General features: G+C 39.3%; 1 protein-coding gene across 6 annotated transcripts in view; it reads left to right on the plus strand.

The window, feature by feature from the left end:
* Positions 1–6,727: 6,727 nt before the first annotated feature.
* Positions 6,728–15,506, plus strand: part of LOC140195097 (amyloid beta precursor protein binding family B member 2-like) — a 287,117-nt gene continuing 278,338 nt past the window's right edge. For 5 of the 6 annotated variants that reach the window (XM_072252813.1, XM_072252811.1, XM_072252814.1 and 2 more), the window contains exon 1: positions 6,728–7,045. The gene's annotated coding sequence lies outside the window, so the exon portion shown is untranslated. The remainder of the gene's footprint in view (positions 7,046–15,506) is intronic. The other variant, XM_072252812.1, reaches the window with a different exon arrangement.

Below are 15,506 nucleotides of genomic sequence, written 5' to 3' on the forward strand. Positions count from 1 at the left end.
CCTCTTGTCCTAGACTCTCACACCATGGGAAACATCTTTTTCACATCTACTCTGTCTAGGCCTTTCAACATTTGAAAGGTTTCAATGAGATCCCCCCTCATCCTTCTGAATTTCAGCGAGTACAGACCCAGAGCCATCAAATATTCCTCATATGATAACCCTTTCATTCCTGGAATCATCCTTGTGAACCTTCTCTGGACCCTCTCCAATGCCAACACATCTTTTCTAAGATGAGTGGCCCAAAACTGTTCACAATACTCAAGGTGAGGCCTCACCCATGCCTTATAAAGCCTCAGCATCACATCCTTGCTCTTGTATTCTAGACCTCTTGAAATGAATGCGAACATGGTATTTGCCTTCCTCACCACCGATTCTACCTGCAAGTTAACCTTCAGGGTGTTCTGCACAAGGACTGCCAAGTCCCTCTGCATCTCAGACTCCTGGATTTTCTCCCCATTTAGAAAATAGTCTGCACATTTACTTCTACTACCAAAGTGCATGGCCATGCATTTTCCAACTTTGTATTTTATTTACCACTTTCCTGCCCGTTTTCCTAATCTGTCTAAGTCCTTCTGCATCCTACCTGTTTCCTCAACAGTACCTGACCCTCCACCAATCTTCGTATCATCTGCAAACTTGGCAACAAAGCCATCTATTCTATCATCTACATTTATATACAGCATAAAAAGAAGCGGTCCCAATACCATCCCCTGTGGAACACCACTAGTCACTGGCAACCAACCAGAAAAAGATCCTTTTATTCCCAATTGCTGCCTCCTACCAATCAGCCAATGCTCTAACCATGTTAGTAACTTTCCTTGAAACCTTGGGCTCTTAAATTGATCAGCAGTCTCATGTGTGGCACTTCATCAAAGGCATTCTGAAAGTCCAAATATACAACATCCACTGCATCCCTTTTATCAATCCTACTTGTAATCTCCTCAAAGAATTCCAACAGGTTCGTCAGGCAGGATTTTCCCTGAAGGAAACCATGCTGACTTTGTATTTGTTGTCCTGTGTCACCAAGTACTCCATCACCTCATCCCTAACAATTGAATCCAATGTCCAAAGATCCCTCAATGTTGCTGCGCAAGTTGATAGTATTGGTATGAAGGCATATGTTGTCCTGGTCTTCATTAGTTAAGGGACAGTGTTCACGAACTATGAGATAACATTGCAGCTCCATAAAACTCTGGCTAGACCACACTTGGGGAGTATTGTTTAGTTTAGGTTGCCTCATTATAGGAAGGATTTGAAACTTTGCAGAGAATGCAGAGATTTATCAGAATGTTGCATGGATTGGAGAGCATAAATTATCAGAAAAGTTTAAGTGAGCTGGAATTTTTCTCTTTGGAGGATGAGAGGTGACTTTATAGATGTGTATAATATGATAAGGAACGCTGATAGAGTGGATGGCCGGAGACTTTTTTCCCGTGATGGAAGTGGCTAAATCGATGGGGCATAATTTTATGGTCATTGGAGGAATGTAGAGGGGGAATGTCAGAGGTAGGTTTTTATTTCCAGAGAGAGTGGTAGGTGCATGAAGCACGCTGCCAGGGGTTGTGGTAGAAGCAGATACATTAGGGACATTTAAGAGATTCTGACACATGTTTGAGAGAAAAATGAAGGACTCTGTGGGAGGGAAGGGTTAGATTGATCTTAAGAGTTGGTTAAAAGGTCAGCTTATCATGGCATGAAGGGCATTTACAGTGTTGTACTCTTCTGTGCTCTATGTTTTAAGTTAGTGCTCTATGTATGAATTGGCTGTTGCCATTTCCAACATGGCATCAAAAAAACTAAACAGTAAGGCAACAATTTATCTTGTTGGATCAAGAAACCAAGTCAGTGAAAAATCAACAGAATGTACTCAATTGCATTTGAAATGCCAATGTGAAGCTAAGCCACTTTCCACGAAGCTGTTAGAATTCAGAAATTTATGCAAGTTATGAAAACGTGGAATATCAAATTTCTACACTCCCAAATCATTCCAAATATAAATTATTTTAGCATTTCTGATAATTATGGTATTTTATTATAGTGAAGTTTAACATTATTTCTATTGTCATATGCACAAATACACATATGCACAGGTGCAATGAATATTGTCATATGCACAAGAACATTTATGCACAGGTACAATGAATAATTTGCTTCCAACACCATTACAAGCACATGGCCTCATATAGTTAGCATTAATGAGGGAAAAAAAACATTGAACATAAATTTACACAATGTTTCCATAAAGAACACAATTGGAACAAAAAAATAAAGTCCATTTTAGTGCAAAGTGATTAAAGATACCATAGAGTTGCTAAATTATAGTAATTAAGTTCTGCCAGTTAGTTATGAACCAAATGGTTGCAGAGTTCTTGAACCTGGTTGTGTGGGACTTTGGACTTCTGTACTTCCTATGTGATGGAAGATGTGAAAAATTTCATGGTCTGACAATAACAATGCAGAATATAGTGTAAAAGCTACAGAAAGCATGCAGTGCAGGTAAACAATAAAGTGCAAGATCATAATGAGGTAGAGACATCTTATTTACAAGAGTTCTATGCAAGAGTCTGATAACAGTGGAACTAAAGCTATCCATCAGCCTGGTGGTACATGTTTTCAGGCTTTTGTATCTTCTGCCTGGTGGGAGAGGCATGAAGAGAGAATGTCTGGGGTAGCTGTGATCTTTGATTATGCTGGCTGCTTTAGAATGCTAGTATGGCCCAGATCTACTACAGTTGGTCCCCAGCATTGAGGATGGCTGATCCTTGCATGCTTAAATTAAGATAAGACAGCAAAAAGTTAGTTGTATTATTATCATTAGAATTGTATGCAAAATGCAGTGTTATCCCTTCCCTTTATCTGCTTATAACTGTGGGGAAGGTGAAGGTTTGGTTGTAATTTACCTCAAAGTAAGCCAATACTGTGGTTGTCTACTGAAGCCACTAACTGTTATATATGTTACTGTCTGCATTATATATTGCCAGAAAGTTACTAGAATCTTTGTAATATTTGTCTTAATAAAAGCTGTCAGAAGCAATGAAAATTTAATGAAAAGATTGAGAAAACCCTTTATAACTCCTAATTAAAATGTTAATGGAAATAGCAAGGCGTGACCATCAATATTACCAGTGGGACTATGAATCTAATGAAGAATTAGATTGCGCAATATGTCCCAAGTTAAGAAGTAAAAGATATTTTACCATCAGCATTAACATTCCCTCAGCCAGTGGGGGGAAAAAAAACCTAGTCCCTGGTGTAGTTTTTTGTGTAATTATACTCCAGTGGCAATGTATAACACAGACAAAAGCATATGTAATAATTATTTAGTGGTTATCGTAGATAACTATGGTATGTTCCTAGTGGAGAAGATTATAACTTAAGTTCCACCCTCCTTATGGGCAGGTAGATAGGGAAGAGGAAGGTGTCATAACGCCACATTTCATTGTCGTCATCTTAACCTAAGCATGCAAAGGTCAAATAGTGGAGCCCTACAATCTGAAATCAGTGTGCCACAATGTCATTTTAAACATTGGACAGTCTCCATTGGAAAGTTTTCAATAAATGCAATTATATCTATATAGAATAATGCCATATGTACATTAAATTATAAATTTAAGTTGAATATTTTCTTTGTAGCAAAATAAGTAAGTTCATTATTTTAAAATGTTTTAATATATAATCATTCAAGGGATGTGAGCTTCAGCATTTAATTGTCCATCTAGATGTCTTTGGGAAGGTGGTGTTGAGTTGTCTTCTTGAACTGATGCAGTCTTTGAGGCCCGTGTATGTCCATAATGCTGTTAGCGAATGATTTCTAGGATTTTAACCTATTGCCAATGAAGGAACAGTGATATCTTTCCAAGTCAGGATGGCATGTGGCTTGGAGGGCGACTTCCAGGCAATGGTGTTTCCATGCTTTTGCTGACCTTGTTCTAGCTGGTAGAGGTTGCAGATTGGTCTGTGCTGTCTAAGGAGACTCGGTGAGTTGCTGCAGAGCATCCTGTTGGTGGCACAAACTGCTGTAACTATGAATCAGTGCTGGAGTGAGAGAATGGTTGTGGATGGGTGCTTATGAAGTGGGCTGATATGTTCTATATTGTGTCACATTTCTTGAACACTATTAAAGCTGCACAATCCTGGCCGGAGTCTTGTAGATGGTGGGTAGGCTCTGAGGAGTTAGATAGTGAGTTATTTACCACAGGGTTCCTAGCATCCGATCTGCCCTTGTCACCACGTTGTGTATACGGCCTCTATGTGCCATTTTAAATAATGATTGAAGAATATATATTATTTGTGTGAGATGAACAAACATAGGAGTTGAGAGCAAGATTAGGATATTTGGCCACCCTGGACCTGCTCAATCTTTCAATAATATCATAGTTGCTCTGATATTAGCCTCAACTTTGCAATTCTGCCCCTTTGCCTCTCAAGCCTTAAAAATATTCCAATGTTCTGTTCCCACCATTCCTTGAAAAAGAGAGTTCCAAAGACTCTCAATCCTTGGAGAATTTTTGACTGATCTGTCTTAATTGTGTTATACTGTACTTATTTTTAAACCTCCAGGTTCTTCCCCAAGAGAAAACATCCTCTCCAAATCCATCCTGTCAAGGTTCCCCTAGGATCTCAATTTTCCTCAGCAGCCAGCCATCTCATATATTTTAGAATACAGTTGTCATGCAGGGAATGGCGAATGGATAAGAGGCAGAGAGAATGTTTCAGAGAATGTCATCAGCAGCTCTGGATTATCAAATAAAATAAATATTAGAAAACAGTATTGGTCTGGTGAGGAGCCCCATTTAATTATTAGAAGAGATATAGATTAATTCCTTAAACGTATTCATTTTATCCTGCTTTGTTTTCTGGAAATTGTTATACTGCATGTTAGCTGAAAGTGTTAATGATTCTTTCTCCTCGTGTTTTTCAAACCTGGCTGCACTCCTCGTTTAAAAACCAACAAACTTTTAACTCCTTTGTTAATGCAGTTACCCCCGTTCTTAAATACTGTGTTTGTTCTGCAGTGTCATTGCATGATCCTTTGCCACTCAAAACCATCGTAGAACTCCATGTCTCAATCCCTCCACCCACATGTATGCCCCTATCCTAATACCAATACAGCTCTAATCAAAGTTAGAAGTAACTCCCCTCTCCCCTCAACCTTGTTTGCAGCCTTTGATATTATCCTAACTTCCATCCACTTGCTCTCTAGCTTTGTGTTCATCCATCAAGCTGTATGATTAGATGTCTAATAATATTCAGAACATTAAGAGCTTCACTTCCCATCCATAGAACCATAGAATACTACAGCACAGAAACAGGCCACTTGGCCCTTCTAGTCTGTGCTGAAACATTATTCCGCTAGTCTCATTGACCTGCACCCAGCCCATAACCCTCCAGTCCTCTCCCATCCATGTATCTATCCAATTTATTCTTAAAACTTAAGAATGAGCCCCCATTTACCACGTCAGATGGCAGCTCGTTCCACGCTCCCACCACTGAGTGAAGAAGTTCCCCCTAAACCTTTTCCCTTCCGCCCTAAAGCCATGTCCTCTCGTATTTATCTCTCCTAATCTACGTGGAAAGAGCCTATTCACATTTACTCTGTCTATACCCCTCGTAATTTTGTAAACCTCTATCAAATCTCCCCTCATTCTTCTACGCTCCAAGGAATAAAGTCCTAACCTGTTCGATCTTTCCCTGTAACTCAACTCAACTCCTGAAGACCGGGCAACATCCTAGTAAATCTTCTCTGCACTCTTTCAATCCTTGCAATAGTACCTCTAATTTCCAGTTCAAACCCAAACTCTTCTATAGTTTCTTCCTCTTACCTGTGTATAAGCTCTATCCCATTCACAGCATTTTCCAAAGACTCCGCATGCCCAATTTTACCTTGCCTATTTTCTTTAAATTGTGAAACTACTTGCCTTACATTGCGGCTGGGTGAGCAGTACTTTCTCCCATCAAAATAATGGGAAAAGCAAAATCATTAGATTCAGAATACGGACTCCATTGCCTAGTCACCAAGCCAATCTGCTGTCTGTTTTATTTGATCCTGAGGTGGAATGGGACTATTAATGACTTCATACTGTGAAATTATATTTTAATTATTCCACTGGATTATTCCCAAATATCTATCCACATATAATTTGATTCAGTTTGATCGCCTTTTACATTCTACCCGTGCATTAGAATTAGAATTACTAAGAGAATTTAGTCAGGTTGTTCAGCCTAATGTGGCTACCCTACCTGTTCCGTCTTTCGCCATACTCTTTTTTTTCCCGCTACTCTCCCTACAAGTACTGCAGTTTGCTACAATACTGCGTCTGCCCCGACATTTCATTTTATAATTTAAAAAAACCATCGACACAATTTATTTGTGAAGAAAAAGGTCTTCATTTAAAATATAAGTATGTTCATAATTACTCGTAAATTGTGAACATCTAACTCTAAACAAAAAAAAGTAACGTTTATTTTGTAGAAGAGTGAGGCTATGACAAGTTCTATAAATTGCCATCCAATTGCGTTTATTAAAATGAAATGCACGCCATTAACTTTCATTTGGAACAAACTCCCGCTAGCTCAAAACTGCACTCCCACTAGTTTCTCCACATGCTTCTCTCTGTTATTCCCCAAGGAATTCTTTCCCACTGTTTACGCATTCCCAGGGAAGAGGGTCACTTCCGCCGGATTGCGCATTGGTTTGGGAGGAGGGGGGCGGGGAACCTCTTCCGGGATTGCGGTGATTTTTGGAACCTGGAGTCGGGAGGCTGAGCGCGGCGTATGGAATGTGAAGAATTTCGTGCTGGCCGCGGTAGAACGTTCAGCGCCTTCACATTCGGAGCCAGTCTCAGCGCGCGGACGGTGCTGGCGCAGCGGCGGTGAGTGCGGCTGGAGGGCGACGAAGGTGCTGAGGGTCGCGATTCCTCTGACAGCGTCAAGGGGGCAACGGGGACAGGGATTGCGGCAGACAGTGCGAGGCGAACTGTGATTGCGGCTGCTTGTCGGAAGGCTGGTTTCGAAGTGTCAGAAGGGAAAGAAAATCGGAGTTAGCGTGAGTGAGCAATAACTAGTGTTGATCTTGTTTTTCTCTTTTAAATAAAAGGCGCTGAAGATGTGGATAAGTGGACAGAAAGAAGCTCGTGGGGAACGCTGTTTAAAAAGAAAGCGGATGGAGTGATGGGTTATTGCTGGTTGCGGTGTAAAAGTGCTGAATGCGCTGCGCCACTCTAACAAAAAATATTTATTTTCCAAATACTATTGCAAGACCGTAGGATATAAAATTGAGTGGCTAACAGATGAGTACGAGGGAAGCACAATTGATTCTGTTATGGAGAACGTGGGGACGAAGGGAGAGTAGTGGCAGAGAGAGATAGTGAAGGAGTCAGATGAACAGCAGGATTGAAAACACGTACAAGTGAAGGTAGTGGGGGACTTGTGCCATTGAGAATCTCAACACGTCTAGTCCACTGCTTTCAAATCCGCGAAGTGTCTCTGTGATCTAGCGCTTGGTTCTCGGAGAGGTCGTGATGTTAAAGCCGGGGCAATTTTATTAAAGTTGATTGTTGTTATTGCCCGAGGCAGCAGGAGGGAAATTGCGAGCTCCATTTCAAGGAGAGGGGCGAGGTAGTCTGCCGTTTTGTTTCATGCACAGATGATTGAGGACAGTGGTAGGTGCTGTAACATCGGTTTTTTTATATTATGGGGAGATCGGTATGCACTTCTTATTGACGTGTGGCTTGAGAAAAAGCGATCCGAGCACGTTCAGTGCATAAATCAGCTTGGAGCAGGCAGAAATGATTGGACAGCACTTGGCTGAATGTTTACATTTCAGTCGTGTGTAGTGGCCGCCGCAGGAGAACAGAGCCGCCAACTCGTGCACGTTTTTTGGGTTCCATCTCGCCGTCTTCTCACAATCTGTTCCCCTCTCCATCTGCTGCAACCTGATGATTTGTGTCTGCATCTTTTTGGTGCATCGCCCTGCGGGATCGATGGTTTTAAATTGCATTCCAAATAACGGATCATCTGCCTTGAGTCTCTTAATTGGTTCTCCCAGCCCTCCCAAGAAAGTAGGAAGTGATTGGCGCTCTTCAATTTCCCGTCTGGCTAGTCTCGTATATTTCTGTTTAGTTACTTTGCTTTTGATTTCAACCAATTGAAATTGTTCTTCATTTATCTGCACTGAAGCTACAAATATTTATTCCTGCCTTTGCAAAGCCAGATAATGGCATATAAGTCTTTGGAGGTTCATTGTTTAGGTTTATAAATGGTTAAAATAAGATATGTGTTGGTTTACAATGGAAACAGTACTGAGCGCTTAAATTCATTTCTTCCTTTCTCCCCAACACATCTTTGATAAATGCAGGTCGTTTTTTATTCACTGTTTTTAAACTCGGGTTAACGTTTCATACCATTGTCGACGCACTATAATAGCATGTTGTTTTGTCCTTCAGCTGTGCTAATAAAGAATGTCTCGAGGATTTCAGCTTAATTCCGAACAGGTTTAATTTTATTCAACAAAATGTGTTCTCAAACGTAAAGCACAAATTCTACAACAAATAATTCGTGAAATACTCATTTTATGTAATTAACGTTGACGATATTGTAATTTTGGACTCCAGGTGTAATTAATGTACATACAATTACATTCATGCTTGAAACAATGTGTGGCATAATTTTGAGAGATTCTGTCAAACCAAGCTTAAAATAAGCATTTGTTTCTACTCCTGCCTCTCCTTTACCCCTCTTTCATTTACCCAACAACAAAGGTTGATTGCTTTTGTTTCCTGCCAAATAAATCATTGAATCTGATAGCTAAAATTGTCAGTGCAAAAGTATTCAAACATTAAGTCCCAAGTCATCTGTGCATTTCAGAAATAAAGATTTCTTTTGTGATCTGCTCTGATTTTGCAATACTGCTGCAGTTTTATCTTATACAATTTATATTTTTCATATATTCCTTTCTTGGAGGCTTTGGAATTTCGAGGTAAAGAACAGTACTTATCCTTTAATGTAAAATGAACTAATTTGATCACAATGTGTTTCCCTTGCTTAATTGGGTGGTTGAAGTTTGGCACACCCTCTTGATCTTTGTAAATCCTTTTGTGCTTAAAAATGGCAGTGTTATTGTCTCATCCACCATTTTTTTTAAAAAAAAGGAAATAAGTTTTTAAATGTATGCCTGTAAATGTTATCTGGTCTTTTGTAGGAAATAAAGGCATTTTCATAACATTTCAACAATTTAATGTGAAGTAATGAAAATTACATCTGTTTTTGACAACAATGTAAATTGGAAATTGCAGTAATGATGTGGAAATTGGCAGTACAAAGAAATGGTTGTAACCATGCCAGAGGAAAAGAAAAACAATGTGGCCTGCTTTGAAATTTCAGTAATACCACAATGCTTTATCGCAATTACCCAAATACTTCTAATTGGATCATGTCCATTTTTTCCTGTTTTTCTTTTGATTCATTCAGAACATTTATTGTATGTTGCATTAGGAATCACATTAAGTGTAAATTCTATTACTTTTTGCACATAGAATTCATTTTTTTCTTACCAGCCCCCATTACCAAAAATGGTTAGTTTGTGTTATTGACTGCATTATACAGTAAGACATTTTGTTTGCTGGTTGTAAAAGCAGATATTCTGGGGAATCAAAATGGGTAGTCTCTATTTTGTTTTAACTAGAAGTCTTTGAAATGCCATATCATTGAGACGTTAGGCATCATGTACATCTAACAGTTATGAATGTTGATCAGCAGTCACCAGCAGAGTCAGCTAGAATGTTGATTTAGCAAGCCAGCTTAGTTTGATTGTCCTTGGGAGTCAAATGATGAATCGTTTTAGTTATTGGGATGCATACTCTCAATATTGGTAATGAGATCTTAGCAATAAATCTACCTAACTGTAATACAACAATGTAAGAAATGGAATGCTGGATATTTAGTCCATTCAATATTTCATCAGATAATGGCTAGCTGCTGTATATTTCTTAGTTTCTTCATTCCAGGTTAAGGATTATAATGCAAGGTACAATGACTGTTTCTTTATCTTGATTAAAAGTATTCAGTTATGTAATTTCTTCACATTAAGTACTGTAGCTTCATGTACAGTATTATAACTTTTAGAAGCTAGAGATTCATATTGGTTGGCTTCACTTTTTCTTAAGTATACAGTGGTTTCTTTAATCTGTTTTTAGGATTATCATTCAGTTCAATTTGGATTTTATTGTTCACTGTGCCTTGAGGCACTGCTTACATCAAAGTTTATTTTGTCCATTTCATTTTCAAAAACAGGAGAAACTGTCTAATGCATTATCAGTCTATTAATTTGGATTCTTCTGTTGCAAATTTAATACTTTGTGTTTGAATTTGTTTGCTAATGTTATCTGGTAACCAGTTTCAAATTGCCCAAAGAGTGAACATCTGGCCTTTCCAGGATCTTGCATGTTATTCACAGATGTATTGCCCACAATATTGAGAACTGCTAGTTCTGGATGAGGATGATTTGTGAGTATATTAACATGTGGAAAAGGGGTAATGAAATCTGAGACTGCTGTTGGTAAAGGTCTGAGCTTCATTATGGCAGGATGACCTCCCTTGTCTGATGCCTTTAGGGATGGTGATTGAAGGCTATGCAGACAGAAGGGGCCTTAAGCATTTGCTGTTGCATGCTTTAAATCACTGGTATGCAGGGTTTTGGGCAAAATTGTTAACTATTATAAATACTGAGGTGACTACTGTATATACAGCTATGAAGTGCAATTAATATAAAACCTTCAGTATTTGGGCATCTTTAAATCAAATGTTGATGGTCTAGTTGAAGTTGTTATTTAAAAACAGCATTTTTCCATTTCATATATGGGATCATGCTACTTGGTTAAACAAAAAGCTCTAGTTCTTGAGTTTTCCTCTCCTTTTCTACTAGCAGCTGTAGTTTGACAGGTTAATATTCCATTCCTTGCTGGCGAGGTGATTGCTCAATGGATCATTAATGTAAACAGTAGACTTTTTGATACCAAGGATGTATCAGTTGCTTCAGGGTTGCTTGGTTTTCACGTAAACTAAACCCCAGCTCATGCTTGTTTTTGTCACACCCAGGATTAGCAATCCTGGAAAGCCTTCAACCTTCTGTGAAGCAGTTCATACAGAGTTTATTTTATCCATATTTTAACCAACAACATATCCTACAAACCCATTCAGCTGGCCCTAGTTTTTAGTACTTCACTTGGCCAAAATATAAAACACAGTTTAAATCACTTTGTGACTTTCTTGACTCACTTATCTGTAACTGCAATCAGCCTTAAAAACCCATCCCTAATACTCCAAACTCTATTCCTTGGGTTCACTGTTTTGATTTTTGAGGGTTGTGTGCAGTGATATTTTGATTTTAGAGTGTCCTTACAGTGCTGATACATCCCAAGGTTGGTCTATGGCTGTGCTGGCCAGGCTTATAGGCCATTGTGGTACTAATCAACCTAAATCTAATTATGGCACCTTCACCGATGAAACTTTATCACTGATCTAGTCATAATGTAAATATAAGCGTAACATCAACTGACGCAGCACTGTCCCCTATTGCATAGACACCATTTGCCTCAAAACTTCAAATTCTCTGTCAAGAACTATATTGAGAAGGTGAAAATTAAAGTCAGTGCCTGATAATATTTCATCTAGGAGCTTCAAAATGGATGCATAGTCATCCATGATTGTTGCTGGCCCTGTGTTATTCCAATGTTGAATTTGATTGCCCAGTAAGGAAATGCCCTATCCATACTGAAGAAAGGACCTGTAGTTGATGACACGCTGCAGAATCATCACAAGCTACTTTGAATCACTGAATGCCAATAGCTTGTATGATTAGCATCACCAGACATGCATAAAGCTATGACTGGCCAAGGGAACAGGAAATTACAAATGGAGTAAGCCAGCTGTCTGATTATATTGTTGCAGAAAAATGGCTGAAGCCATGAAGGATCTTCCTTGTGATGATACAGGTAAGGTGCATTACTACTGTAACTTTGAGTATTTGTAATTATGGTTTGCAGATCCTATCAGTGGGAGTTAGCATGGGCATTATTGTAACCAAGCAACTTCCTGTAGAGGTAGAGCAGAGGACCACTAGAAGGTTTGGATTTGGCTCAGAACCCATCTTGGCCAATAAAGAGCTGATGTGATGAAATGCATCTTTCAAGATGCTGGAGGAACTCAGTAGGCCAGGTAGCATCAGTGGATGGAAAGGAACATTCGATGTTTTGGGCTCAGTCCAGATGAATGGTCTTGGTGGAACAGATTTCCACCATTTGCAGAATCTCATGGCTACAATTTTCAAGATTTGCAATTGTGGCAAGAGGCAGACGATGTGATTTATGGTCCATTTACTGTTTAAAGAAGGTTCATACACAGTTTGAGATCTTAATGAGGGCCACTTGTGAGCTTTGTATAATACTTACATGGGGGGGGGGGGGAAGAGTCTGATGGTTGTATAAAGAAGGTTGTCATGGGATAGATTTCAAGAAGTAACTTTAAAGACCATAAGATAGAGGAGCAGAATTAGGCCATCTGGCCCATTGAGTCTGCTCTGCCATTCAATCATGGCTGATCATTTTTTATCTCCTCCTCAAGCTTAGTTCCTGGCCTCCTTCCTGTAACCTTTGATCCCATGTCCAATTAAGAACCTATCAATCTCTGTTTTAAATACACCCAACCACCTGGCCTCCACAGCTGTATGTGGCAACAGATTTCACAAATTCACCGCTCTTTGGCTGAAGAAATTTTTCTGCTTCTGCTTTGAATGTGTGCCCTTCTAACCTGAGCCTGTGCCTTCTTGTCCTAGACTCATCCACCATGGGAAACATTCTTTCCAAATCCACTGTCTAGGCCTTTCAATATTCTAAGGTTTCAATGAGATTCCCCCCCCTCATCCTTCTGAATTCCGGCAAATATAGACCCAGAGCCATCAAATGTTCCTCATATGGTAACTCTTTCATTTCTGGAATCATCCATGTGAACCCACTCTAGACCCTCTCCAATGCCCGCACATCTTCTAACGCAAACACGAGGAAATCTGCAGATGCTGGAATTTCAAGCAACACACACAAAAAATGCTGGTGAACGCAACAGGTCAGGCAGCATCTATTGGGAGAGGTGCAGTCAACGTTTCAGGCCGAGACCCTTCGTCAGGACATCTTTTCTAAGATAAGGGGCCCAAGGCTGTTCACAATACTGAACAGTTAAAGAGGATATATAAGTGATGGAGTGTAATATCAGACATTGGGGCCCCCTACAGATGAAAGCAAGGTCTTCGGTGATGGAGCAATGACAAATGGGGAAGCACAAAAGGCTCAATTTTAATGACCATAGAGGTCTTGGTAGGATGGAGGGTCACACAAATAATTAAGCTATAGAAATATTTGACAATGATAATAACTTAATGTTCTTTGGTCAAGGCAGGAGTCAGTTAACTTGGTGCAACTGTTAATGAGTTGATGCATGTTAGCTTATTGTGGCAGAGTTGCATGGAATTGGATTCACAGGCGATACAAGGTGGAAACCATCTTGGAGAGCAGTGGAATAATTTTGTTCTGGTTCAAATGAGAATCGTCTACATTATACAGTGTCTTAAGTACTTCAAGTTATCCTAAAGCACTGCATGTCAAAGTGTCATCTGTTTTAATAGAGGAAATCCAGTAACCAATTATAATAACCAGGCCCTCCAAATGGGAGAGTGATGATTAGATTTGTCTTTGAGGAATGAATACCAGCCAGAATCTTAGCCCTTCAAATCAGTGGCATTGAAAGTTATCTGTAGTCATCAGAGAAAGCAGACTGAATATTGGGCTAACGTCTGGCCTGAAAGACTGTACCTTCCATAGTGAAATACTACTTCCTTTATGCGTAGTTGTTTCAGCCTAGAATTGTGTACGTAGTTTTGGCCGACTGTAGATTCCAGCTTGAATGTGAGAATACTGCTTATGTGCATAAGCATTTTTTTAGAAGCAGATACGTTGAATGCAGGGTGGCACTAGGTAATGTTATGGAGGTGAAAGGTGGTCAGCGCTTAAAAAAAAAAGGGTAAATTTTGCAAGTTCAGGATTAGTAGGACAATATGGCTGAGAAGACATTTTGTTTCAGATAGTAAATAGTAATCTTGGGAGGGATAGTATTAGTGGTTGGTCAATAGAGTTCATGATGTCACCAGAATATTTTTTTTCTGTATTTGTATTCAAGTAAACAATTCTACTCCTTATTGGATGTCAACTGAGTGGTAAAAGAATTTCCAAAAAAAAGCAAAAGAGCCAAAAGAGATAATGTGTTGTGATAAATATGATTGTTGTTAGCATGTGTGTAGTCTTCCAAAATGCATCGTTATCAGGTTACACAGTGGTGTGTATCAGTAGCTAGCATCTACAAAGTCATAAACATGTAGAAAAGAGGGAGAATGCCTGCTTAAAAAATAAATTTCCCTTTTAAAATCCTTCCATTTCACTATCATCCCCTTTAACTGTTTGGTGGCTCAACCTTCAACTATTAAGATTTAGTGTCCCAAATTGCTTCCCGCCTCTTGTTCAGGCTCTCCTTTTAAAACCAGCATCGTGAAACTAATGTTTAATCATCTGTCTCCTCATGTTGCTCACTATTAAATTTTCTCACCAAGTTTCTGTGAGGAAATTTGGGATGTTTTGCTATGTTACAGGTGCTACATAAATACTGTCTGTTGATAATATCCTGTTTAGTGCTGAGCACAAGAGCAGCCTATGATGAGGTGCATAGTAGCAGGAAACCTAATTAAAGTACTGGTCTGAAAATTGGAATGAATTTTACTGGCAGGAAATTTTTGTGCTAATTGTTTATTATCCGCTCTCCATTGTTCATTCTCCACAATGGTATCATTAACTCCAGAGTAATTGGGAGCATTTCATTTGAATTGCATCATGCTTTCTGGCATTACTATTTCCACACTGAATTAATATATGTTGGATTGAAATTGCGGTCCAAGTAGTCGCTCCCTCGCAGTGCACAATGCTATCAGGAGTTAATACATTAATTAGTTTTTGAAGATTCTTCGTCCCTCAGGATTGAAGATGGCTTCCTTTCGCTCCAGTGTTGTGGATTGTCTGGCAGTTAATGAGGTCATTGTGGGAGCTGCAGACAGATAAGGGAGGGTAGTTTGTGAGATGGTGCATCAATTATTATGTAAGCAGAGGATCCAAATCTTTTTGAGCAAGTAATGACTTCCTTGTTAATGATAGAAGATAATTTGTGAAAAAAGGAAGACAATGTTAGAGGGACTGCATTGAAAAGTGGATCTTTGGAGCTGATGTGATGTCAGAAAAATTGAGAAAAATATGAAAGAAACTTGGTGGGAGGAAGTGTAATGAGGTGGGGAAAAAATGATGCTATAGGAAAACGAACACAAAAAAAAGACATCACGTCTTGGTTCAGCCACCTTCAAGTTTGCTGATGTGGGCTGTATCAAAGGTGGTGATGAATCAGCATGTAAGAGGGAGATT

Source organism: Mobula birostris, chromosome 3 (assembly GCF_030028105.1).
Source record: "Mobula birostris isolate sMobBir1 chromosome 3, sMobBir1.hap1, whole genome shotgun sequence".
NCBI lineage: Eukaryota > Metazoa > Chordata > Chondrichthyes > Myliobatiformes > Myliobatidae > Mobula > Mobula birostris.